The sequence below is a fragment of the Meriones unguiculatus genome, chromosome 4 (assembly GCF_030254825.1).
Source record: "Meriones unguiculatus strain TT.TT164.6M chromosome 4, Bangor_MerUng_6.1, whole genome shotgun sequence".
Lineage (NCBI taxonomy): Eukaryota > Metazoa > Chordata > Mammalia > Rodentia > Muridae > Meriones > Meriones unguiculatus.
In genome coordinates, this window is record NC_083352.1 from 124,150,573 (window position 1) to 124,175,500 (window position 24,928).

Genomic DNA, 24,928 nt, shown 5'->3' on the forward strand with positions numbered 1-24,928 from the left:
TGGACAAAGCTGATGAAGATATCAGCACTGTTAGAGAAAACCTCATGCTCTGCACTTGGACAATAAGAAAGGTGCACTGAGAGGGCTGGAGATATAGCTCAGCAGTTAAAGTACTCTGTTCTCCCAAAGGGGGTCCAAATTCCAGTACCCACATGGCAGTTCACAAAACTGTCTGTAATTCCAGTTCCAGGGGACCTGACACCCTCACACAGACATACATGGAAGGCAGAGCACCAATGCAAATAAAATAATAAAAAAAGAAAGGTGCACTGTGTTGGACCTAGCCTACTGGGAACTCTAGGCAATCCTGCCCCACAGTGTCACTTAGCAAAATGTTTTCTGCCCACTAAGAACTGAAGCAGCAGTTGTAACCCATGAGGGCCACGCTGTATCTCAAGCTGTAAGAACTAGGTGTCAACCACTGGTGCTGGTTTGCAAATACGCAAATACATGCGTAAATACATGCAAATTTAAGTCAGCTAAAGCACAGACCACAGTCCAACACTACGCACAGATTGGCAAGGTTTGGTGTTTACCCTTCTAGGTTTCTGTCTTACTTCTGACCCAATCATTGCTTGCTATCCTCCCAATATATACTTTTAGTATGAAAATATTTCCTTTGTGCCACTGTATACTGGAAGTATATAACTTTGCTTTTTAATTTTTACAGGGACTCACAGCTAAGTGCGTCTAATGGCTCAGGTAAGACTTTGGACTTATAAGGATTTCTGAAGTTGCACAGAATATATTTTTCATTTTTAAATGTAAAAAGAAAATCCTTACATTGATCTTCCCCCATCCGATCATACTGATTGTTTTTTTGTTTTGTTTTGCGTTTTTTTTTTGGGGGGGGGTGTGTGAAACTTTTAGAAGGTGGAGCACAGCTCAAAGAAGATCACTGTGACATGGGCCTTAAAAGATTTAGTCTAGTTACTTACTCTCGTACTGCTGTGCTGAAAGCCACTTCCACAGTCATGCCTTTCCATGATAGGCATGTATGTTGGAATGTTATGCAAAATAAACTCTTCCTACTTTAATTTGCTCCTTTGTCAGGTGAGCCAGTTTTCTTTTGCTGCTACAAAAAAAAAAAAAAAAAAAAAAAAAAAAACACAGAAGAGAGAAAAAATTTATTTGGTTATAGTCTGGGCCACAATCCACCAATGAGGAATTTAGGGTCAGAAGCATAGAGGAACACTGATTGCTGGCTCTCACTCTGGCTCATGCTTAACTAGCTTTCTTGTACAGACCAGGACCACCTTGGTGCTGTTCATGGCAAGCTGACCCCTCCCTGCAGCAATCAGTAAGACAATTTACCATAAACATGCCTACAAACCATTCTGATATAAACAATCCTTCAGCTAAGACTCTCCTGTCAGATGACTGACTACAAGTTGCATTGACAACTGATACTAACAATACAAATGTCAATTAGAGCTTACGCTAGTTTCTGGTTAGGGATAAATCCACTTTGGTTTTTTGCAGTTAAGGATAGAAACAAATTCAATCTGACTACAACAAATGTCAGAAGTCATGAAGGAAAAGGGTATATGGCATTTTGAAATTACTAGGAGCCTTTCCCCTATACCTTTCAGCATCCTTACACGCCCTGAACCTCGGGACTTCAACGGGGTTCCTAAAGAAAGGAGGGTGGAAGGAATGGGGGAGGGGAGGAACAAGAGACGCAGGAATGAGGCCAAGCCTGTTTGTCTGATCAAAGCCTCCTTTATTAGAAATTTTTACCCAACTTAGATAGGGAGAAGGCAGGAAAGGGGGAAGGTTAATTAACTGCTGCAGGAGACAGGAAGAGTGCTTTCATGGGTTGAATATTGCACCTGCAAGATACCATAAGGATGTTTTCTTAAGATATCTCACAGATGCTCTAAAACGGACAGACAGATGTCCTCACAATCTATCACCGATGATTTAGTGTCTTAGGTAACTCTTTCACTAAATAGCTTTAGGTCTCCACTAAATGACCTTTGCTCACTACTTGGCTTTGGCTTTAGTAAACAGCTTTGTCTCCACTAAATAGCTTTGGCTCACTATTTAACTTTGGCTTCAGTAGATAGCTTTGGCTCCTGGCACTTATATACTTTCACTATCTGCCAAGCTTCTTAAGACAGGGTCACTATGTAGCCATGACTGGCCTAGAATTCAAGAGGGGTCTACCTGCCTCTGCCTCTGCCTCCCAAGTGCCATTCTAACTCCAACTATTTTCAAGGTCATTTGTCTTTCCAACTAGAGGACCCTCAGACTTACAAAATTCCATAAGGAAGAATCAGACTGATGAGGCTTTTCTTTATCCTACTTACACATTATATTCATCTGCACATCCTAGGCAGTTAGGATGACTGGTACAGGTTACATAGCTAATAATAAAAGCACACCAGCACTTTCCTACATATCAAATGTCTTTTTTCAAACTATGATAATGTTTCAACAAAGTTGGTTTTTACAAACTTGAGAGGCATATGGGACAAGTGTTATCTGTTAAATCATGTTGCTGATTTCTTTTAATATTGCCAATCTAGTTCTAACATGTTCTTAAAAATTCTATATAATTACCTAAACTCAGGTATCAGCCAACCTTTTTTTTTCTAGACTTTGTGGGATATAGTAGCAGTCCCTGTATAATATTCAATACATCGCTGTAATGCAAAAGCAATCACAGGTGAACAAGTTGGGTCTGTGGCTATTAATCAGCCCATGACCATAGTTTACTGACACTTATTCTAACTAATCTATTGTCTCTGATCACCTCTACCAGAGAATACAAATACACTGCTATTTTGGTCCTGTAGCTTCTCAAATGATTCAATTCCTCTTGCCTACTGGATAGTTTAAGTAAATTTGTCACTTTTTAAAAGATTTTATTATTATGTATACAGTATTCTGTCTGCACGCACACCTGCATGCCAGAAGAGGGAACCAGATTTCATTACAGATGGTAAGCCACCATGTGGTTGCTGGGAATTGAACTCAGGACACCTCTGGAAGAGCAGCCAGTGCTCTTACCCATTGAGCCATCTCTCCAGCCCCTGGATAAAGTTTAAACTTTTCCCTCATCATCTACCATATCCTTTCCATGCACACTACTCCAATCACACCAGACTGCATCACCTGATAGCTCCTAACTTTGGCCAAGATATTTCCTAATACCTACAGTGCTTTTTTCCATTCCTCTGCTATTCCCTACTCAAGGACAAACTCAACGAAGAAAGCTATGGTCTTTGTGGACGATCAACGGAAAAATTCTTTTCTCACTTTTCACTAGCCTCTTCTCCAGGTAAATCTGTCCAGCATATATAAATTGAGCATTACAATCAACTTTTCACATGCCTACATGTCTTAAGTTACTAGGTGTTCTTGAAAGTAGAATCTGTTTTCTGAAATATCTATGCACCTCATTTCAGTACCTCGTATACATATGGCATTCAAACTTTCTAACATGAGTTAGGCTTATTCTGTCTTGCATAATTTTTCATATACAAATAGCTGTTCCTTGCCTGTCACTGCCTTACCGCAATTCTAAGGTTCTCAGGAAACGTGACTATGTATTTATTCAACTATATCTCTAGCTATTAGCATAAAACATAGCAGCCAGTGTCTGGTGACTTAACATAACAGGCTTCTCTGATTCTAGCAGAATTCCTGACTCAGCACTGTCCTGAGTAGTTGGCTTCATGGGCTTAGACACCTGGTCCTGACCAAGATCTTTTTTTAAAGCTAATCAGACTACAAATCCATCAATACAAAGTTAGAAAAACTGGAGATATGTGAAAAGACTTCTGTTTTCAGCCTTTCTTGCTCCTATCCTCAAACTGTGGGCGTTGTTTGGTTTGGTTGTTTTGTTGTTGTTTTTCGAAACAGAACTTGACTAGCCTTGAATTCCTGGTGATCCTCTTACCATCAGCCTCCAGAGTGCAAGGTTTATAGGTGCTCATCACCACAGGTGGCTACACAGTGATTCCTTAATATCAACCACAAACTTACCCTAGAGCAAGATCTTGCCCTAAATCAAGTCTTCTAACAAATATCATGCCCTTGTCTTCAAAGCAGAGAATTTCACTCAAAGGCTTAAGTCCAATTTCAACTGAAGAAAAGAAAAATCAGATATATGTGGTAACAATCACCTTGATCACCTTAGGGCACACAACATCTACAAAGATTGTGTCCAGAGTTACCCTGCAGCCCACTACAGCTACCCTAGTAGGTCAAACTGTGGAACCAAAGACTAAGCTCCTGAAGAGAAAAACAAAGGAATTTTTCTAAGCCCAGAACAGAACAACATTTCATCTGGGTAAGTGAGCCTGCCATAGGCCTGGGGTACTTAACTATATCTGCCATTTCAGGATTACAGCTGTCAAGTTTTAATTAGGGTAATTAGAGTTAAAAATGTAATTTCATTTCAGAGGTATTTTGAACAGATTCCATTAATCTCTTTTTTAAAAAGCACACAGAGAAGAGGGGCAGACTATATGCAGTGAACGGAATTTTGCCAGGAAAAAAAAAAAAAAAAAAAAAAAAATCAACCAATTTACCCAGGCCCAAATTTTCAAATCACTGCCAAGAACTCAGCACCTCTAGCAGGCTTGGTCCAAAAGACTGGTGGTTTTCAGCTTTCCTTCCTCCTTCCCTCTACAGAATTCTAGAAATTTCAGTTGGTACCTGCTAATAACTCTAACTCTTCCTCCACCTGTAGCCTACACCACTGTCATCCAATGGCTACAGGTGAAATGTGGGAAAGGGCAAGGGCTCGATCTGATCTGCTCTATGTTAAGAACTGCTCTAATGTCCATGCCTTTCCCCTGGGTTCTTAAACATAACCTTCTGCTGTTATTTGTGCTTGTCCCTTGGTCTGGGGTGCCTTTCCCTACCTTACTCAACTCTCACTTTTCCTTCAAATCACAGGCAAAACCAGGCATGGCAGTGCACATCTTCAATCCCAGGACCCAGGAGGCAGAGGCTGGCAGATACCTGTGAGTTCAGGGCCAGGCTCGTCTCAAAGAATTCCAAAAAGATTAAAAAAAAAAAAAAGCTAAGTGTGGTGGCATACCCTTGTCATCCTAGTAGTACTCAGAAAGTATAGCAAGAGGACTAAGAGTGAGAGACCAGCCTGGAGTAAATGAGACTATCTGGGAAAAAAAAAGGCACAAATGATTTCTGATTTGTTTCCCAGGAGAGTCTTTTTCATTTTTCACCCCTATTCATGGTTCTATTAAGGAGCAAATGTGCTATGGTTAGTGTACGTCCCTGAATGATGCTAGGCTGTGAAGGTCTAGAGACCCTTAGCACTAGTGAAGAGTCCTAGTGTTTGCTGAGTGGCCAACAACTGACACATCACGGGCGCTGAACAGGGTCTGGCTCTCTGGTTCCCACGCCTACAAACACCCAGTAGAGCCCTTTCGCCCTCCTCCCACAGGACAGCAATCGGAAAGCCCTCCCACCGACCCCAAATGATCACCAATCACTTCTATCAGACCCTGCTCATCCCTTACAGATCCTAAAAGAGACATGAGAAAGCAAAAACAAGCAGAGCTCCCCATTAATAATTATCGCACCACCGGCTGAAAAAGAAATTTCCTCCAGTCTTTGAAGGGCTGCAAGGAGAGAACCTATCTTCAGTTGAGTAGATATAGGAGTAAAGGTGGGCCCTGGTACAAAACAATTCAGCAGCTAAAGTGTGTCTCAAATGTCATTGGACATCACCAGAGAATATGCTTTGTCGCAACAAGCAGTCAAGACTTTTTGCTTCGACTTCTCTCAGCTTCCATTTCCTTTTCTAATCTATTCTAGATAACTTGGAAGAAATAAAGGTGTGAAACAGCTTACTGTACTATTTAACACTTAGCATTAAATGTGACTTTTGCATTTAATAAAGAGGAGGTGGTCTATAACTAGGCACTAGATATGTTTATAAAGTCAGGAAAACCTAACAAAGGAGGAAACCTTTTTACAACATATTCAGAGCAGCACTCCTGCTACTGGTCCCAGGAAAGGACTGCACTTTCAGAACCACGGTGCTAACAAGTAAAGCCAGATCATTCTGTGGCAATCAAAGTCTCCCAAGGTCTGGCTACAAGACCATATAGATCCATTTTTAATTAGCAACCACTGCAACACTTCTGACAAATCAGGCTCTAGACAGCCTCTGCTGGCTTCTGGCCAAATGTCTTGAAATGCTCTGCCCACAGAACACTCTTGTGAGGGTATAAGATTCCAGACTACTCTAGTGAGAGAGAAAAAAATCCAGACTAAACTCCTCACAAAGCAGTCAGATGTGGTGGCACATGCATTTAATCCCAGCACGTGGGAAGCAGAGGCAGGCGAGTTCCAAGCTAACCTGACTTACATAGTGCAGTACTTCTCAGCCTTCCTGATGCTGTGACCTTTTAATACAGTTCCTCATGTTGTGCTGACCCCCAACCATAAATTATTGTTTGTAACTGTAATTCTGTTGCTGCTAGAAATTGTGTTGTAAATATCTGACATGTGGGGTATCTGATGCGAAAGGGGACTCCCCACAGGGATCGCCACCCACAGGTCTAATCTAAGCTAATCTAACCGCTAGTCTAACCTAAGCTTCCTTCTCTATTTCCAAAACATTTGTCATAAATGGGTCAGATGGCCAATAATCCACTAACTTAGCTGTCAGCAGGCATTTCTTTAAAAAATAGTTTTGGGGACTGGAGAGCTGGCTCAGAGATTTAGAGCGCTGGCTGTTCTTCCAAGGTTCTGAGTTCAATTCCCAGCAGCTACATGGTGGCACAAAAATAGTTTTTAAAATTAAAATATCTGCTAGATACAGGCTCAACCATGGCTACAAAGTAAGACCCTACCTCAGGGAGAAAAAAATTTAGAAATTTAAAAAAGTTTGTTAGGAAGACAGTCAAGCTCAAGGAAGAGAATAGTTGCACCTCAGTGTAAGGAGGGTGTGGAAGATGCTATTGCATTAGGTGTGTGGGGTGTGGTGCCTGGACAGAAGTGTCAGTGACTGTGCAGAGGAGAGGAAGACAGTGTAACACTTCATCCTAAACTACCAAGTCTCTTAGCTTCTTTCTTTACCTTCCCTCCTTCCTTCCTTCCTTCCTTCCTTCCTTCCTTCCTTCCTTCCTTCCTGTAAAAGAACAAACTCAAAAGAAAAATCTTAATTGGCTTTTTCAGCCCCAGTTCACTATAAGAAACAACATGCTGACAGCAGAGACAGCCTGCTCAGAAGCTCTGACTGGGTTATACAAGAATAGAATTAGAACTCTTGTGACTGACACCTGTCCCAGCTCAACTCAACTAGAACCACATAAGCCTATTCTTTGGCTTTTTTGCTTTTTGTTCTATCTCTTCTATAAATTTTAACACTTCCACAGGGAAAACTGAGATGGGTATGCTTTTGTCTCCAGTTTGGGGTCAAAACTATAAATAAGTTTTTCTTTTATAATCCATGTCATTTTTCCCCTTATGGGGGCAAGTGACCAAACTCAGAACCAGGCCTCTGGCTAAGGACTCCAGTAACAGTCTGTCATTTCTGACACCATTACCTATTTAGCCATGTCCAAAGTCTAATTCCTTTCCAGATCAATATTATATTTCATTGGTCACTAACAGGTTAGTATCTCCGATTCACACAAATCTGGCTAAAAATCCCCAGTTAGTTGCCAACATTCAAAATCAGGCCACACTTTTTAAAACTTCAGATTTCACCGGATGTGGTAGTGCACGCCTGTAGTTCCAGCATTCAGGGAGGCAGAGGCAGGCAGATTGCTGTTGAGGCCAGCCCTGGTCTACAAATCAAGTCCAAGACAGCCAAGGCTGCAACTCCAGGATAGTCAAGGCTACACAGAGAAACCCTGTCTCAAATAGAGAGAGAGAACTTCAGATTTTCAGGCAGTGTGGTGAAACATACCTTTAATCCCAACACTCAGGAAGCAGAGGCTGGTGATGGACCTCTCTATCAGTTCAAAGCTGGCCTGATCTACACAAGAAGTTTCAGGCCAACTACAGCTCTCTTTAGGACTGTCTGTTTTAAAAAAAAAAATCCAACTCTTCTAACAATTGTCAAAACCTAGCAACATAAGATCCACTGGAAGGCCAAAGGCTTTCTATTGCTATAACTATTATCTCTTCAATGTCTTCTCATTTAACCTTAAAAAATAAATAAAATAATAAAATCACATACCTTTCTTGGGCTGGTGACAGCTCAGTGATTAGGTGTTTGTCACCAACCTCCTTGTACACAGTAGGAGGAAACTGACTGCTTCTCCCAGCTGCACCTATGGCACACTTGCACACACACACTTCTTAAAAATGCACACCAATTTATTTATCCCATATACTTTAGGAATGGGGTAGGGTTTGGTTTAGTGTTGATGTTACTTGCCCAGCATCATCAGGCCTTAAGTTGGATTCTCAGCAACACACACACAACACACAAATCTCTTTCTGTGTCACCTTATAGCAAGAACAAACTCTAGCTGGGCATGGTGGCACATGCCTTTAATTCCAACACCCAAGAGACAGAGAAAAGTGGAGGATCTCAGTGAGTTCAAGGCCAACCTGATCAACACATGGAGTTCCAGGACAGCCGGGCTATGTAGAGAGAGCCTGTTCCAAAAACAAAAACAAAACAAACAAAAACCAAAGAATTTTAAAATTGCCAATTCTCAAATGCAAAAGAAACCAAGTGCACTGACACTTCAAGTATGCTATAATGTTACATTCGCCACATGTGGGGCTGGAGAGACGGCCCAGAGGTTAATAAAGCACTGGCTGCTCTTCCAGAGGTCCTGAGTTCAATTCCCAGCAACCACATGGTAGCTCCCAACCATGTATACTGTTATCTGATGCCCTCTCCTGATTTGCATGTGTACATGCAGACAGAGCACTCATATACATAAAATAAGTGTTAAAAGCACGTCTGCCACATGCAATCATGTGCCTTAGTCTGAGAAACTAGCATAACAAGAACTTGGTTGAATATATTTTGAGTTACATAGTTACTGGGATCCCATCAGGCACTCCACATCTTACAATGACCACGTTACAATAACTTCAAGAAGTCTCTTGCTCACAAGATGGGTGTGTGTGTGTGTGTATAAAATGTGTAGACAAACACACACATATATAAATATACCTCCAAAGGACTCTAAGTCAACAAACTACAAAGATGCTTGAACATCCATGTTTACTACTGCACGACTAAAAATTGCCAGGAAATGGAAACAGTCTGGCTATGGACTGATGGATGGATAAAGAAAATGTGTTACACATTATAACCACAAAAAAGCAAAATCATAATATTTGCAGTAAAATGGCTACAACTGGAGATCACTGTTTAGAGAGATAAGCAAGATTCAAATAACCACATTTTACTTTATATGCAGATTATAAGGTGTGTAGGAGTGTAGGGGTATGTTACGTGTGTGAGAGTGTGTTTGTGTGTGTGTTAAAAATAGAAAAAGAGATCTTACTGGAAGACCCTAGAAAGGAAAGGAGCAGGAGAGAGAAAAAAGCAGAAATGGGGACTTTAGGGAAGGGTGGGGACCAGTAAGAAAACCAGAAAGGACATGAAAGTGGGATAAGAACAAACTACAACACATACATGAAAGTAAAATAATGAAACCCATCACTTTGTACTCTTTTAAATAAAAACACTCTCTCCACATGTTATGTCACTCTTATAACAGGACTCTCTCAGGGTCCAACTCAAAATAAAAACACCATGGGTCAAAGACATGTATTCAGGGTCTTACAAATAGGTTGTCAGATTTTGATATCTGATCTAGATAATAAAATACTCTGAAGAGATCTAAAACAGAATGCATTTGGTTACTACCTCTGGGTTCTTCCAGTGCTTCTACAAAAGGAAAAACACCTTCACCCAACAAAAGAAAAAAATTAAGTTACCCATGAAATAGTAACTCAATCCCAGGAAGGTTTATTGCTAGAAAAATACTTTGTTTGTATTTAACAAATCTCCCAAGCTATATTTATAGTCACCAAACACAACACACCACCACCATCACCATAGGTTTACAGGACTCAACAGAATCTACCTTAGGGCTGAGGTAGAACTGAAGAGATTTAAAGGGCGTAGCACATAAATTTAAGTATCACCTCTGTTAGCACAAATACATGGTACCAAGTATAGCATCATTACAAAATGGGCACATAATTAATTCCCTTAGCTATTAATGAAGACAGACTCCGAATCCACGTCATACTTTTAAAACAAATACTCAAGCTGACCAGGAGCCTAACAGCCCTCTGGTGAACACCTCTAGTGGATGCTCCAGTAGCCCTAGACTCTTAACAAATGCCTTACAGACACAGAATCAAGAGCTAATGTTTAACATTAGGAAGCAGCCAGGGTCATCTATTTCCCCCAACCAGGTAATTTAAGGTACATTTTCTAATATTTGTTCACAGAACAAAGAAGAAGGCTCTAAGACATGATCTATGTTCATGCCAGTTTCCAAAGTGATTTGGTAAAACTACAGGAAATAAACACCCAGCAAGGTTCCACTGGCAGGATAAAAGCTAAAAAAGTCATTTTTCCCTGAGCAAATACACAATAGGTGAACTGAGAGACTGGATCTCAGTGTTTCCCTTCCTCCTCTTCCACTTTAAGGAAAAAACACTCTATGTACAGAAGAAATAAGTCTTAATTAAGAAAACAGCTCCACAGACTGATCTATAGGCTGATGTAGGAGGGCCTAGTTCATTGGGGTTGCCCCTACGTAGGTGGTCCTGGCTAGATAAGAAAGCAGGGTTGGGGCTAGAGAGATGGCTCAGAAGCTCAAAGTATCTGTTCCTCTTACAGAGGACTGGGTTCAGTTCCTACCACCACATCGTGGTCTGCAACCATCTGTAACTCCAGATTCTCTTCTGACTCCATACACACACAGCGCACATATATGCATAGAGGCACAACACTCATACACATCAAGTAAAATAAATCTAAAACTGGGGGCCGGAGAGATGGCTCAGAGGTTAACAACACTGTCTGCTCTTCTGGAGGTCCTGAGTTCAATTCCCCAGCTAACCCACATGGTGGCTCACAACCATTTGGGATGTGGTGCCCTCTGCTGGTGTGCAGGTGTACATGCAGATAGAGCACTTGCATGTAAAATATATAAATAAATCTTAAAAAAAATCTAAAACTGTATTTTATAAGAAAAAAAAAGAGAGAAGAAAAAAAATGAGGCCAAGCATGATTTGGCAGCAAACCAGATTCCTCTGCAGTCTCCATATCAGTTCTTGCCTTCAAATTCCTGCCCTGACTTCCCTAGATGGACTTGAAGCTGTAAAACAAAATAACCTCCCCCCCAGCTGCTTTTGGTCATGATGTGTGTATGTTTTTAGCACAGCAACAGGAACCTCAACTAAGATCCCTCCTAGTTCCCTCCTGCTAATCACTACCAGGAACATGGCTGGTTGCTACTCTAGTTATTCATCTGTATCTCTGCTCAATGTTCACATTATGCAATACGTCCTCTATCTCCGTAGTCTAAATTTCTAATGACCTCTTTAAGAAGTAGAAAGAGGGGGCAAAGGATTTACTTTAACTGAAAAAGTATTTGGATGTTGCCTCTGGGTAGATCCTGACTGATATAATCCAGAAACAGAAATAATGGCATTAAATCATTTGTATATCATAGTCAGACAGAATATTAGAAACAAAAACAGACTCAGACAAACAACAGTTGCTATCCTCATACTACAAGACAGACCCAGCTAAGATATTCAAGTTATTTCTCTTGATTCTAGAGACTAGCTCGGATGCCATTACTACACCCCAAAAAGATTTCCCTTCCTATGAAAACCCCTGCCACTTGCCTATTACTTCTGACAAATGACCCATGGATTCTTCACATGTAACTGCCTTACCATTTTATTCTCTGCTGTACTTTAATAACATTACCTAATTTTCCTCTTACATGTTAAGGAAAGCAAGACATAGAATACTAACCCTACCTTATAAATGAGAAAACAGAAGTTGAGTGAAAAAAATTTCTCCAGTTTACCTCATTAGTGCCATATAAGAGTAGATCTTCTGACGGCTGGAGAGATGGCTCAGAGGTTAAGAGCACTGGCTTCTCTTCCAGAGGTCATGAGTTCAATCTCCAGCAACCACACGGCGGCTCACAACCATCTATAATGAGATCTGGTGCCCTCTGCTAGTGTTCAGATAAACATGCAGACATAACATTGCATACCTAATAAATAAATCTTAAAAAAAAAAGTGACCTTCTTATCCTAGTTTAGTTGTCAGAGACACTGATCTATCTCATTCTCAGCTTTTTTTATATCCCACAAAAAGACTATAAGGTCACTGAAGACCAGAAAGTGCCTCAGTGATCTCCATTCAGCCCACTGCCTTCAACATTATCTCTAACCTTCAGGGCATACTTTTTGATATTTTTGAAACACATTATTTAAAAGATTTATTTTTAATTATTATTGTATTTTATGTGAATGAGTATTTTGCCTGCATGTCTGTGTGCCACTTTTCTGCCTGGTGCCCACAGAGGCCAGAAGGACTTCGGAATCCCTGAAAATGAAGTTACAAACAGCTGTGAACCACACGTGGGTGATGGGAATCAAACTGGGATCCTATGGAAGAACAACAAGCATTCTTAACCACTGAGCCATCTCTTCAACCCCATTAAATATGAGAAAGACTGCGTTCTAGGAGCTGGTTCTCTCCTTAAACCTTTACATGGGTGGTGATGGAATTCAGAATGCCAGGATTGTACAGAACCAACTTATTCTTTCATACTCCTCAGGCAATGCAAAATTGCTGAAAGAAAGCATGACTATATTACACCATACCATCCTAAGTAACTTTTCTCCTTTAAAAGATAGGAGTTGGGCTGGAGAGATTAAGAGGTTAAGAGTACTGTCTGCTCTTCCAGAGGTCTTGAGTTCAATTCCCAGCAACCACATGGTGGCTCATAACCATCTATAATAAGACCTGGTGCCCCCTTCTGACATCCAGGTAGAACACTGTATACGTAACAAACAAATAAATAAGGGGAGAGATAGGAGTCCTTCAAAATTAGGGAAACCTCCATGCTTCCTCCATTTCTATTTCCATTTTCTAAGACTCCATGCAGCAAAGCAGTCAAAGACAGCAGTTACAGTGATGAGCTTTGAGAATCAATTAGTAAATTACAAAATTGGTCAAATTAAAACAAAAAACAACAAAGTAACTACTACAAAGACCTATTTTATGCAATAAAAAAGTAATAATGCAATATGAAACTTATGTCTCCTTATTCTTAAGTCAGAAGCTGGCCAATAACAAATCTTTCTGGAAGCCAGCCAAAGAGCTGATACTAGAATTAGAGAAGGCACTAGGCAGCTGTCTGGCCCGTTGGGGAGGAGGCAGAGAGTCAAAGCCTCTTTACCCAATGACATTACCCATCAATTATGCTACTTCCAGTCTGAATTTACAACTCACCTGTCTGGGCCACAGAAGCAAAGGAAGGAATGGAAAGAATACAAATTGTCACTGTTGCTTTAATTGTACTTAGAGAGTATTTGTATAACGTTCTCACCATAATGCCCATGTGGAGGTCAAAGGACAACTTTCAGGAGTTGGTTCTTTCTCCACATGTGGATCCCAGGAATCAAACTCAGACTGTCAGGCTTAGCAGCATGTAAATTTCTTTACCCAATGAGACATCTAATCACCCCTGATTTGGTTTACTTATCCTCTCAGTGTTGAAAAATAACTGCAGATAGAAATCATCTTGCTTGGTTTTTATGTTCTCTACAAAGAGAACACAAAGTAGGTATAGGAAATTGCTGCAGTGACTAGATGAACTTAGAAATGGAAGACAGGCAAAGCAAGTTGCGGGAGTGCATGCCCATAATCCCAGCACTCAGGGAGGCAGAGGCAGGTGGATCCCCGTGGTTCAAGGCCAGCCTGGTCTACAGTCCAGGACAACCAGAACTACACAAAGAAATGTTGTCTCAAAAAACCAAAAAAGAAAAGAAAAAAAAGTAAAGAAAAGAAAAACCAAAAATAGAAGATAGGTTTATTGAGATTTCTGAACATATTCGTTATTACAGCATCAAGACAGCACAGTAACCCTATTCATGACCCTAACTATAGAAAGGGCTATTTTAAATTGGTGTGAAAAGTCAATTTAAGGTGAGACTTGTAGGTTTTAAGAAAATTTGTTCTTGTGTTCCACTGATTCACACACAGCCCTTATTATTGTATCGATGGCACCATTCCTCAGTGATAGCTTACAGCTATTTAGAAAAGCAAAGTTCAAAAGCCTGAAAATGGTCTATGGGAACAAGCAACATACGACTTCTCAGTATAGCATGAGCAGACCTAACACAAAGAAAACCTAGACCGACAAAATGATGAGTTACAGAAACAACCCTTTTAAATCTACTGCTTGGCTTGCTTTCACTAGCACAAAGAATTACAAAGCAAACTAGACAAAAAGATCAAGAGAAAATATGCAAACATCACCTTTAACTAAGCTTACTAAAATCTTTGATAAACAGGAGACAGCTAAATACCAGATAAATGCTTCCAGAATGAAGAAAACCTGGCCAAAAGCATTAAGCTGCTAAACTTGAATTTCTAAGAGAATATTTATTTAAAGTAAAGCAGTAATTTTATAGAGAGAATATCCTGTGTAGTGTATGGATGCATTGCCTGTCAATTAAAAAACCCTATGGCCTTTAGGAAAGAGTGGGATAGAAGGTGGGATATCTGGCAGGCCAAAAGGATTCTGAGATAGATTAAGGCATGGGAGATTAGACCACGAAGACATGAAAGAGGACAGATACATGGTACCTGAGCAGAGGCAGCCAGCCACATGGCAGAAGTAAGATTAAAATAAGTAGGTTATTAAATTATGAGCTAATGAAGGAATGAGCCTAGCTGTATGGCCTAGGTAAATATATTTTGAGTCTCTTGAGTCATTATCCCAGGAGCTCGGGACTGGGAGAAAAACTCCCGCAACAATTTTTGGCTTGACAAATTGAACTACTCATTCTCTAGAGATGTCATTTCAAGAGACAGGTGTCTGCAGTAGGAGTACCTACCTATAAAGGCTTGGGAGCCAGCCGTGGTGGCACACGCCTTTAATCCTAGCACTGGAGGCAGAGGCAGGTAGATTTCTGTGAGTTCTAGGCTGGCTTGCTCTGCTTAGTGAGTTCCAAGACAACCAGAGCTACAGAGACTCTGTCTCAAAACAAAACAACAACAAAAACCAAACAAACCTGTTTGGGGGCTAGTATTTTTCATGTTTATTATTGTGCTACTCTATCTATTCTACTTTCCTTTTATTAGGAGATTTTTCAGAGTTTGTTACATATTTAATATTCTAGATACTCTTGGGTTCCCAAATTCATCCCACAGGACTTCGGCTCAAAGATTTTAAGTCAACTCAGCAGACAATTTGATAAATTAACCTCTTATTTTTTCAGCTCTCTGTCCACTCTAAATAATAATAGCCATATGTTTATATTGTAAAAGATATATTTGATGACCCCAGAATTTAACCTGAGATATATTTAATGCTTTAGGTACGTCCCTTTGTCCTTCCAGAGACAAATTCCTACACCACTTCCATAAAACTGTAGCAGAAACATCACTTAAGATTCTCTATTTCTGGGCTGGAGAGATGGCTCTGTGGTTAAGAGCACTTGCTGTTCTTCCAGAGGACCCAGGTTCAATTCCCAGCACCCACATAGCAGCTCACAACTGTCTACAACCCCTGTTCCAGAGGATCTGACATCCTCACACAGACATACATACAGCCAGAACACCAACATACATTACATAAAAATAAATAAATCTAAAAAAAAAAAAAAAGATTCTCTATTTCACCAGCTAGATGGCTCAGCAAGTCAGAATGATTGCAATGAAGAGTCTGATAACATGATCAGAACCCAGGGTAAAAGAGAGGGCTGATTACCAAAAGACCTCCACACTTGACACAGACATTCCCGTGACACATATGCATCATACTCATATTCGCACAATAATACATAATAAAATTTAAAGATCTGGTCCTATCATCTTGTTTTACAGAAAGGAAGACTAAAATGCCAGTCTTAGGTAGTTATAACGAACATGAGTTCAGCACCATCAAAAGCCCACCAAATGCTCACTATGGACCTCACTAGACGTGGTGAGAGGACTGCTAGATTTTGCACTTTGATCAACTCTCAACATTGCCAACACACATGCCCTCTCGAAAACCTGTGTATTCAGCCACAACCCTGATTCCTTACCACATCCATAGCAGCACACAGTAGACAACTTCAAGTGTTCCTGTAGAGATGGAGACTAGACAGAAAGGACATCTCATCTTCCTTTTTTACCTCCCAAGAGGTATAGCACATGTATTACTACAAAAGCAATTGTGAAATGACAAGAAACTTAACATTTAAGAAAAAGCAAGTGCCATGGAAACAATGAGAAAAGCCAACAGTGGTACCTGGGCACAGTCCTATGTATTCACCTAAGGGGAAAGACAGAAGGGGAGCAGAAGGGACCTCTCATCTTGTTCTGTCACCACTTCCTATCACTAATCTTTGGGCCTTTATAGGATTTCAGAGATTTTCTAGATTAATTTATGAGGAAAACAGAATCGGTGAATAAAAAAAGAGGCCCATTCAAGCCAACACACTTAGAAGCAACAGACCAGACAAGAAAATCCTCATGCTATTAAGTAAATTTTTCCTCTATCCTGAATGTGAGCTGGACCCTGAGCACAGACCTCAAATTATCCTTTCCTACCTAAGAAAAAACAAGCAGGCAATTCCTGTCATTCTCTCCCCTTAAACATGAAGCTAAAATTGAGTATCTGTTTTTACAGGCACTCTCATGAAAGTCCTCTTGCTATCTCCTGCCCTACCCAGCCCCTAACACTAAGCTATCTGGGAGGGAAATACCTCTTGTGGAAATATAGTGTCTAAATTATCTAGTCATAAACTGCTAGAAGGAACCTTAGTTATCCAAATGAACAAAGCTGAACATTTGCTGCCTGATTATATAAAGTCTGGAAAATAGTCTCCAGACCCCTAATAAAAACAGTCCCTGATACAGTCCCATCCTGTCCTGTTCTGCTTAATTCCACCATCCCCTTCTTTCCCAACTCCATTGCTATACCAAAATCACTAGATCTGTTGTTCTTCTGGAAAGGAAGTTCCTTGGGCTCTATTACTCTATTGTTTTTCTGGTGCCTCGCTAAGGTGACAATACTTTTAGAGCAGCACACTGGAACATAACAAGTGCTACAAGATGTTGTCTAGAGAAAATATAAGATTATCCTGGCTTAACAAAAGTAGTCTTTGTAGATTCAGTAGCTGCCTAGGAACTAGTATTTGCATCACCCTTTTCCAAAACTAGTGTTTGCATCACTCAATTTAGCCCAGTGGTTCTCAACCTTCCTAACACCTTAAATACAGTTCCTCCTGTTGTGAGCTACCAACCATAAAATTATTTTGTTGCTACTTCGTAACTGTTATTTTGCTACTAGTATCTCAGTTCCTAAGGCCATCTGAAATATGTATTTTCTGATGGTCATGACCTAAAGGTTGAAAACCGCTGGTTTAGCCAAAATTTGGAAATCACACTAACCCCCATCTCCCTTCACCACTGGCTTCAGCTGATAGAAGTAATAGCTATAACAGAGATCAATGAAAGCAGATGTAAGATAACCAACCCTATATGACAAGCCCTCACCCTTCCCTTCTGTATCCCGTTTCCACTTAAACCCTCATCTGTATGACAGGTAAAAATGTGCTTCCTTCCTTATCCCCGCATTCCACCAATCTTTGTCTTACTACTTGGTTCACTTTTCATGCATACACACTCTATGGTTACTGTCATCTGAAACTGAAATATTGTCACTGGGTAACTGGTCTCTATCCACAGTGCTCTGGCTCTCGGTCCACTCCCCTAGTGTATTGCCAGAGACAGCCTTCAAAAGATGCACAAAATCACAGGACCCCTCACCTCCGGATAAGGTCCACTGTCTTCCACAGGGTCTGTGAGCTGACTTCTACTCTGCCTACTTTGCTATCACCAGTCTTGTTATCACCACATCCACTAATCTGAGGCTTTACACTTGATCTGGGAACCTTGAGAAATTCATTTAATCCCTTTGAGATTGTTTCCTCACCTATAGGATAGTAGCAATTTTAGCTACTTCTCAGGGAAGAGGTTAACAAGTGTTAAATGCCTACAATTGTACCTGATTCAGCAAATACCTGAAAGTCTCACCTAATACCATTACCATCTCTAGTATTACAGTTCTTTCTGCCTCTCCCCTGACTCCCCCAAATTTCATTTTCCTGGCTTATGTTTAGGCCTAGACAGCTTCTCCAAGGATGCCCACTTGATCCACCAATGCTGGGTTAGATATTATTCCTCTATGCCTTCATGCTCCTGTTCTTGTAAACACTTCTCATATGCCTGTTTCTTTGCCTGACATACATGCTCAAATCCTCAAGCCTAGTACTATATGCTTAATAAACGCCTCAAAACTGGTCTATGAAAGTAGGCATCATCTGTGGTATCACTTTTCCAGGCAGAGGCAAATGTATCCCAAGTTCCAAGCTAGTCTAGCTACATAGTAAAACCCTTTCTAATAAAAAGAAAAACAAAAAAAAAGGAAAAAATATGTATTCAGTAAATGAAAAACAAAAACAAAAACAAAAAACCTGGAGACTGCTCAATGGTTGGTTAAGAGCACTGGCTGCTCTTCAGAAGACCAGGGTTCAATTCCCACCACCCACATGGCAGCTCACAACTACCTGAAACTCCAGTTCTAGAAACCTGACATCATCTTCGGGCCTCCTTAGGCACTGTACACACATGGTGCACAAACATAGATGGAAAAAAAAAAAAACAACAACAACAAACTCATACACATAAAATAAACACATAAGCCTCTATCCAAAACTGGGGACCTAGCTCAGTATTTGAGTGCTTATCTCCCATGTATGAAGTCCATGTTCAATCTCATGCACCACAAAAGAAAAGAAAAAATGGACTTTATTAAACATACTATTTAGCACTCTCTGACTTTAGTGAACTATCAGATTTTTAGAGAGCATAATGTGTTTGCTGTCTTCCTCATCTCTGGAGCACTACTCCAAAGCCATGTTACCATCAGAACAAAATTCCAGCCAACCTTCATAAATATAAAAATCTCACTACAAGACACAGGAACAGATGAACCAAAGACTAAATGTAAACACCTAACCCACCCTAACCACCTACAGCAGTGAGGATCCATAGGAACTTATAAGACTCCAGACTCCAAATAATCTCTTCTGTGTGCCTTTATGAAAAGAGGACACAAAAGGTGAGCTTGTCATTGAAGTAATCCACTTAATCAGCTAACAAGTTTTGATCCAAGCTGCTGTCATAGTTCTGCTACTCCTGATCACTACAGCTCCACATACCCAATCCTAATGACGGACTATGGGTGCACAAACAATGAGAGAATATGAAGTAGTCTTGGTTCTAGCTCAAGGATAGACAGTCTCATCTAAAAATACAGAAGCTAGTATAATTCCAGAACTGGCTTCAGCAGTAACACTTGAACTGTGGTGTGGAGAAGGGAGCTTTGCCAGAGGTACAACCATGCCTGGATTCCTGCTCTAGAGTGTCACTCTTCTGCAAATGAACACTAAAAAAAAAGGGGGGGGGGGGGGAAACACTAGCTTTGGCAATTACAAAAGGACAAAGATTGAATTATTTCACTTCACTGTGAAGTCCTAGGGTAGTCACATTTACAGCAGAAAACAAGAACGGTGTTCGCCAGGAGTCTTCAACAAGAAGTTAGTGTATGACCAGGAGAATTTCATTTGGAGAAGGGTAAGATTATTTGGGTTTGGCAGCTGTACAACACTCTGAATATACTTAGTCCCACAGAATTTTGCTAAAACTGTTTCAAATGCCAACTGTTTAAAATACATAACCGACAATTTTTGAAAGCATCAGATTTTCAAGCATCAGATTTTTACTGTCTGCAAAGTGGCCAATTACCAATTACATGGCCCTGAGCAAGTCCCGTAAACTTTCTCTAAGCCTGTTTCTTCTGTAAAACAGGAATAATATTCAGTTCAGCTTGATCCAAGGATTAAATGACATGCTCCACTGAAAACTTCAGTCCTATGACTGACTAACAAATGTTAGCTATTATTAATTGTAACAAGCAATTTCACAATCACTTTCTTGTCTCCACAGCACCCTACGAGACTTTACACATAATGAAACAGACTCAAACGGCCACAAAAAGTGGCTCAGCTCCTTTCAGAAGTCAACACCAGTTAAATCTTGTGCTCTGAGGGCAAATGTCCTAATCTTGTCTCCACTGCCTGACACTACAAAGGCAAAGATCAAACCCTGCAAACAACTTAACACTAGATTAGAAATCAGATCATTATGGTTACTAAAACCATTAGGAAACTAAAACAAAGTGACAACAAGAAAACACAGCCATATGGCCTTTTCGATATGAGGCAGAGAGAGTGGCTGAGATTACACAGGGTCTTTTGAAATGTTCAATTACCTGAGACTCCTGATCTTGCAGCCTGAAAAAGTACTTCATACAAATGGCAAAAGGTACACAACATATGGGAGAAATAACAAAAATTGACTGAAAGAAAGGCTACTGGGAATTCTGGTAATAACCAAGATAGTCCATTTATTTGGACAACATTCCCCTTTCCAAGGATCAGTTAAAAGGAAGGAAAGGGGGTGGACTATTGAGCCATCAACCTCCTATATTCCACCACTAGTAACCTAGACTCTTAAAGGATGGATGAAGCACAGCCCACCGACTAACACAAGCACGAGAACGGTATCCAGCCCTGCCCGAGTTCTCAGGTGATCCCACCGCCAATCTCAAAGTCACTGCAAAGGGAAAACAGTTGCCAAGCTAATTTCAGTTCACTCTAACCCCTCTAGGCCTTACTGGGAGACAAAGAAAAATAACACTACTTGAAGGCAGCGAGTTGAAGATGACGACTTAAGCTACCTACATCCCTCACCACCTAACCAGGATCATAAAGAACATACAAGATTTGAGGTTGGGTGAAGAGGGAGACAAGGAATACACAAAGTAAAGGGTGGACTTCCGTGAGGTCCTTAATCTAAACACCCCAGAACTTCATTTATGTTTGAGACTTGGAGATCTCTGAATCCATCTACCCACAACACCAGCATTTAAAAAAAAAAAAAATCCCAATAACTTTACTTCAGAGTTCTGATTAGCAACGAAAGGGCAATTTTATCTATGTCAGATCGGTCAAGGTCTCAGGAAGGAACCCAGGGTTCCGTTTCGTAACTAATTCGGTGTTAAACCTAACGTAAAATCAAAATGCCCTCTGCACAAAGAGATGGCACATGCTCATATCAGGAAATAAGGAATGGTTACTAACAGCTTTGTACTTCTACGGCTGTTTCCTTTCTCTGCACCTGATTCCTCCTCCTGTGGGTAAGGAACAACTCTGGAAGACCGCTGCGGACATTAGGCGATACATTCACAAAGTTCCCCGGTCAGTCTCACCAGAAGTTACCTGTTGGCATTTAACACTTCTGTCGTGTACTAACCCCCCCCCCCCCCAACCCCGAATTCACTAACACGCTGAGAGGCCGCGTCCCTTCTTGACCCCATTCCGCCCAGGAGAACACTGAGGCTGCGGCTGGAGCCAAGTGTGGGACGAAGCCCCAGTTCCAGGGCTGGTGGTTCCCTTCCGCGCCCCAGATGACAACGACCACAGGATAAGCAAGGTGGGCGAGCGAGGCGCTCACACCCGTGAGGAAAAAGGACCAGTTCTGCGCGCTCAAGGGAACCCAAAGAGCTGGGAAGCCGGAGGACACCCGGGGTCCCGGCCCAGGCCCTAGCCAGGCCCCGGCCCGCCGAGGCCTCCCCGGCGCAACCTCCGCTCCCTCCCCTCCTCCCCTCGCCGGCCGGGGCGGGGCGCGAGCACAAAAGACTCCAACTTCCGAGCGGGCACCGGCCCACCCCCAACTCCTGGCCCCGGCCGCGCCGGCCGGCCACGGGCGAGCTGCGAACGCCGGGCGGCCAGGGGCGGGCGCGGGTGGCCCCGGGGCAGGCGACCCGGGAGCGGCGGGCCCGGGAGGGGGAGGCGCGGAGAGGGGAGGCCGAGAGTTACTCCGGCTCCCGGGACTCCCGGGACGGCGGCAGGAAGAGAGTTTCTAAAAATAGGCAACGGCCCGCCGGAGGAGGGGAGGACCGGAGAGGCGCAAGCAACAGCCCGGCCGGGCGGCCGCACTCCTCGGGAGCGGCCCGCGGCCCCCACTCACCCGCGCCGAGGTCCGGAGGAAGCCGCGCGGCGCGGAAGGCGACGGCGCGGCCGCTCTCGGGGGACGGGAGGCAGGAGGCGGCCCCGGCCGCCGCGTGAGGAGCCCGAGCACACGCGCGGAGAGTCGCGACCGCTTCCGCCCCCTTGGCTGCCCTCGGCCCCGCGCCGCTCGCGCGCCCCGCCGCACTGACGGAGACGCGAGCCCCGCAGCCGCGGGTCCTTCTGTCGGCCGCCACCACTCGGGCGCGCGCGGGGAGGGGGCGGGCCAGCCCGGCCTCCGCACTCGGCCTGCCCGTCGCCGCGCCACCGACCGGGTGCTCGTCCCGGCCCTGCGGGACGGACCGAGCCCCCCGAGCGCTCAGCCCTCTGCGCCGCCCCGCCCGGGGCGCTCTCCAAACGCGCGCCCCCCTGCGCCCTCCCCTCCTCCGCGTCGGGCTTTGGAAAGGTCCAGAGCTTCGGCGCGGAGAGGAGGAGGGCGGGGCCGGGGCGGGGCCTGCGGGAGGAGGGACGCAGGAGGCTGGCGGCTCCGACCTGCCCAGCCCGAAGCTGGAGGCCGGGCGGAGATCCCGAGGGCCGACGCGCCGGACGAGCTGGGGAGGAGCGTGCCCAGGGGAGGAGGAGCCTGGAAGAGGTGGGTCGGGAAGCGCAGCGGGCAGGAGGGGCTTGAGGTAGACGCCGCGCAGGAGCCGGAAGGAGGCGGGTCCTAAAGGCGGAGCGAGGGGGTGGGGCTTGAGTGGGCGAGGCCTGGGGATGGGGCTCTGTTAGCTGCGGGCCGGGCGGCAGGGTCCCGGGTTATTTCACTTTCTAGGAATTAGAGTTCCTAATTCTTCGTTCCTTCGTTCCCTGCGAAGGCTGGGATTGGGCGGAGAGGCTTCGGGGTCCGGGGTCTTGGGTGCCTCTCCTCAAAAAAAAAAAAAAAAGCCTAGTCAAGTAGTTATGCCCATAGAGGATGAATGTTTTCTTTTTATCTTTTTTCCATCTGCCTCTGCCTCCTCTGTGTTTTTTGGGTTTTAGAGATAGGGTTCCTTTGCATAGTTCTAGCTGTCCTGGAACTCGCTCTGTAGCCAAGGATGATCTTGAATTCCTCCTGATCTCTCTGCCTCTACCTTCCAACTGCTGGGATTACAGCGATGCCAAGGCCTTTTTAGTTGGGGAATGAGTGATTTCAAACAGGTTCTCACGTTGGTGAGCAATCACTCTTACCCACTAACCCATCTCCCCAACTCCAAGACCAGGAATTCTTTACTGATTTGGTGCATCACTGTGTTTCCAGACCTTATACATACTCGGGTGAACAGTAAGCACTTCCATCAATCAGACCAGCCGCTAGAACGTGCTCTGCTCTTTGTTTTATCCCGGCTCCTTGCTTCCTTCTCTGTGCAATAGTCTTGCCGTATTTGCTTAAAAATACCAATATTTTTTGTTGTGTTTTTTTGTTTGTTTTTCAAGACAGGCTATCTCTGTGTAGCCCTGATCTGGAGCTCCCTCTCTAGCGCAGGCTGACCTTAAACTCAGAGATCCGACTGCCTCTGTCTCCTGAGTGCTGAGATTAAAGGTGTGCACCACAGGGACCACCCGGGAATGAGAAAAACAACTGTGATTATTTGAATTGAAGCCAGGTGCAGATAACTCTTGAAGGGCAGGGTGAACTGTTCTGAGAAAAACCATTAGCAACCAGCTGGAAACTATCTACAACCAGCTGTAAACTATAGAGCAAAAGTGGTCTGATTTTCAGGTATAAAAACCCTGTGCTTTGCATGTTCGGGGTTGTCTCCTGCTTTTGGAGGAGCGACCTCATCGCAATTGGAATAAAACCTCTTGCTTTTGCATCGAGTTGTATTCTGTGAGTGTTCCTGGGAAGGGTGCGATCCTGAGCTCCTGAGCAGTGAGACTCCAGGTCTTATACCACCACTGCCAGACTTTGAATATACCAATCTATTAACGCCTTCTGTTGTGGAATTTTCACTTCTCCACTTCTCTCCAGACACCGAAAGTTCATCCCGTCAACTACAGTGCCACCTCCTCTGAGAAGTTCTTTCTGAACCCTTAACCCCTACTAGACAAGTTGCAGCTATTGCCCTGTTCTGTTCGTGGCTTCCATTATTTAAAAAAAAAAAAAATGCAGGTGTTACTCTGATGCCACTGAGAATGCTGTTCGCGTCCTACAGGGTCCTGTGTAACTTATCCCGTGACACCCTTCTGACATGGTGTAAGTTTTAGTCTGCTATGTTGCTCCAGCTACATTTTGGCCTTTTCCCTGCTCTTCTAAAATGCCAGGAATACTGCTTCTTTTGGGTCTTTGCCTTTGCTATTGTGTTGGCCTCATAAACTTGTCCTGGATAATAGTATGAGTAAGGTATGATGGCTCACTTCTCACCATCTTAACTATGTCTTTTGTTTATTTTTGGGGATGGGGATTAATAGTGTTGTTTGTTTTATGTTTCTTTGAGACAGGGTCTCACTATGTATCTCTGGCTGTCCTGGAACTCACTATGTAGACCCCTGGCCTGCCTCTGAGATTTGCCTGCCTCTGCCTCCTAAATGCTGGGGTTAAAGATGTAGACTGCAGCCAGCTATCTTCAGGCTTTCTAAAAAGGAGTCTGACATGGTC

The 24,928-nt window shown here is 43.0% G+C and overlaps 1 protein-coding gene across 4 annotated transcripts in view; it reads right to left on the minus strand.

Annotated features, from left to right (window-relative positions):
• Positions 1-22,508, minus strand: part of Raly (RALY heterogeneous nuclear ribonucleoprotein) — an 81,950-nt gene extending 59,442 nt beyond the window's left edge. For 2 of the 4 annotated variants that reach the window (XM_060383012.1, XM_060383010.1), the window contains exon 1: positions 22,319-22,508. The gene's annotated coding sequence lies outside the window, so the exon portion shown is untranslated. The remainder of the gene's footprint in view (positions 1-22,318) is intronic. The other 2 variants (XM_060383011.1, XM_060383009.1) reach the window with 1 other exon arrangement.
• Between the last annotated feature and the right edge of the window lie 2,420 nt (positions 22,509-24,928).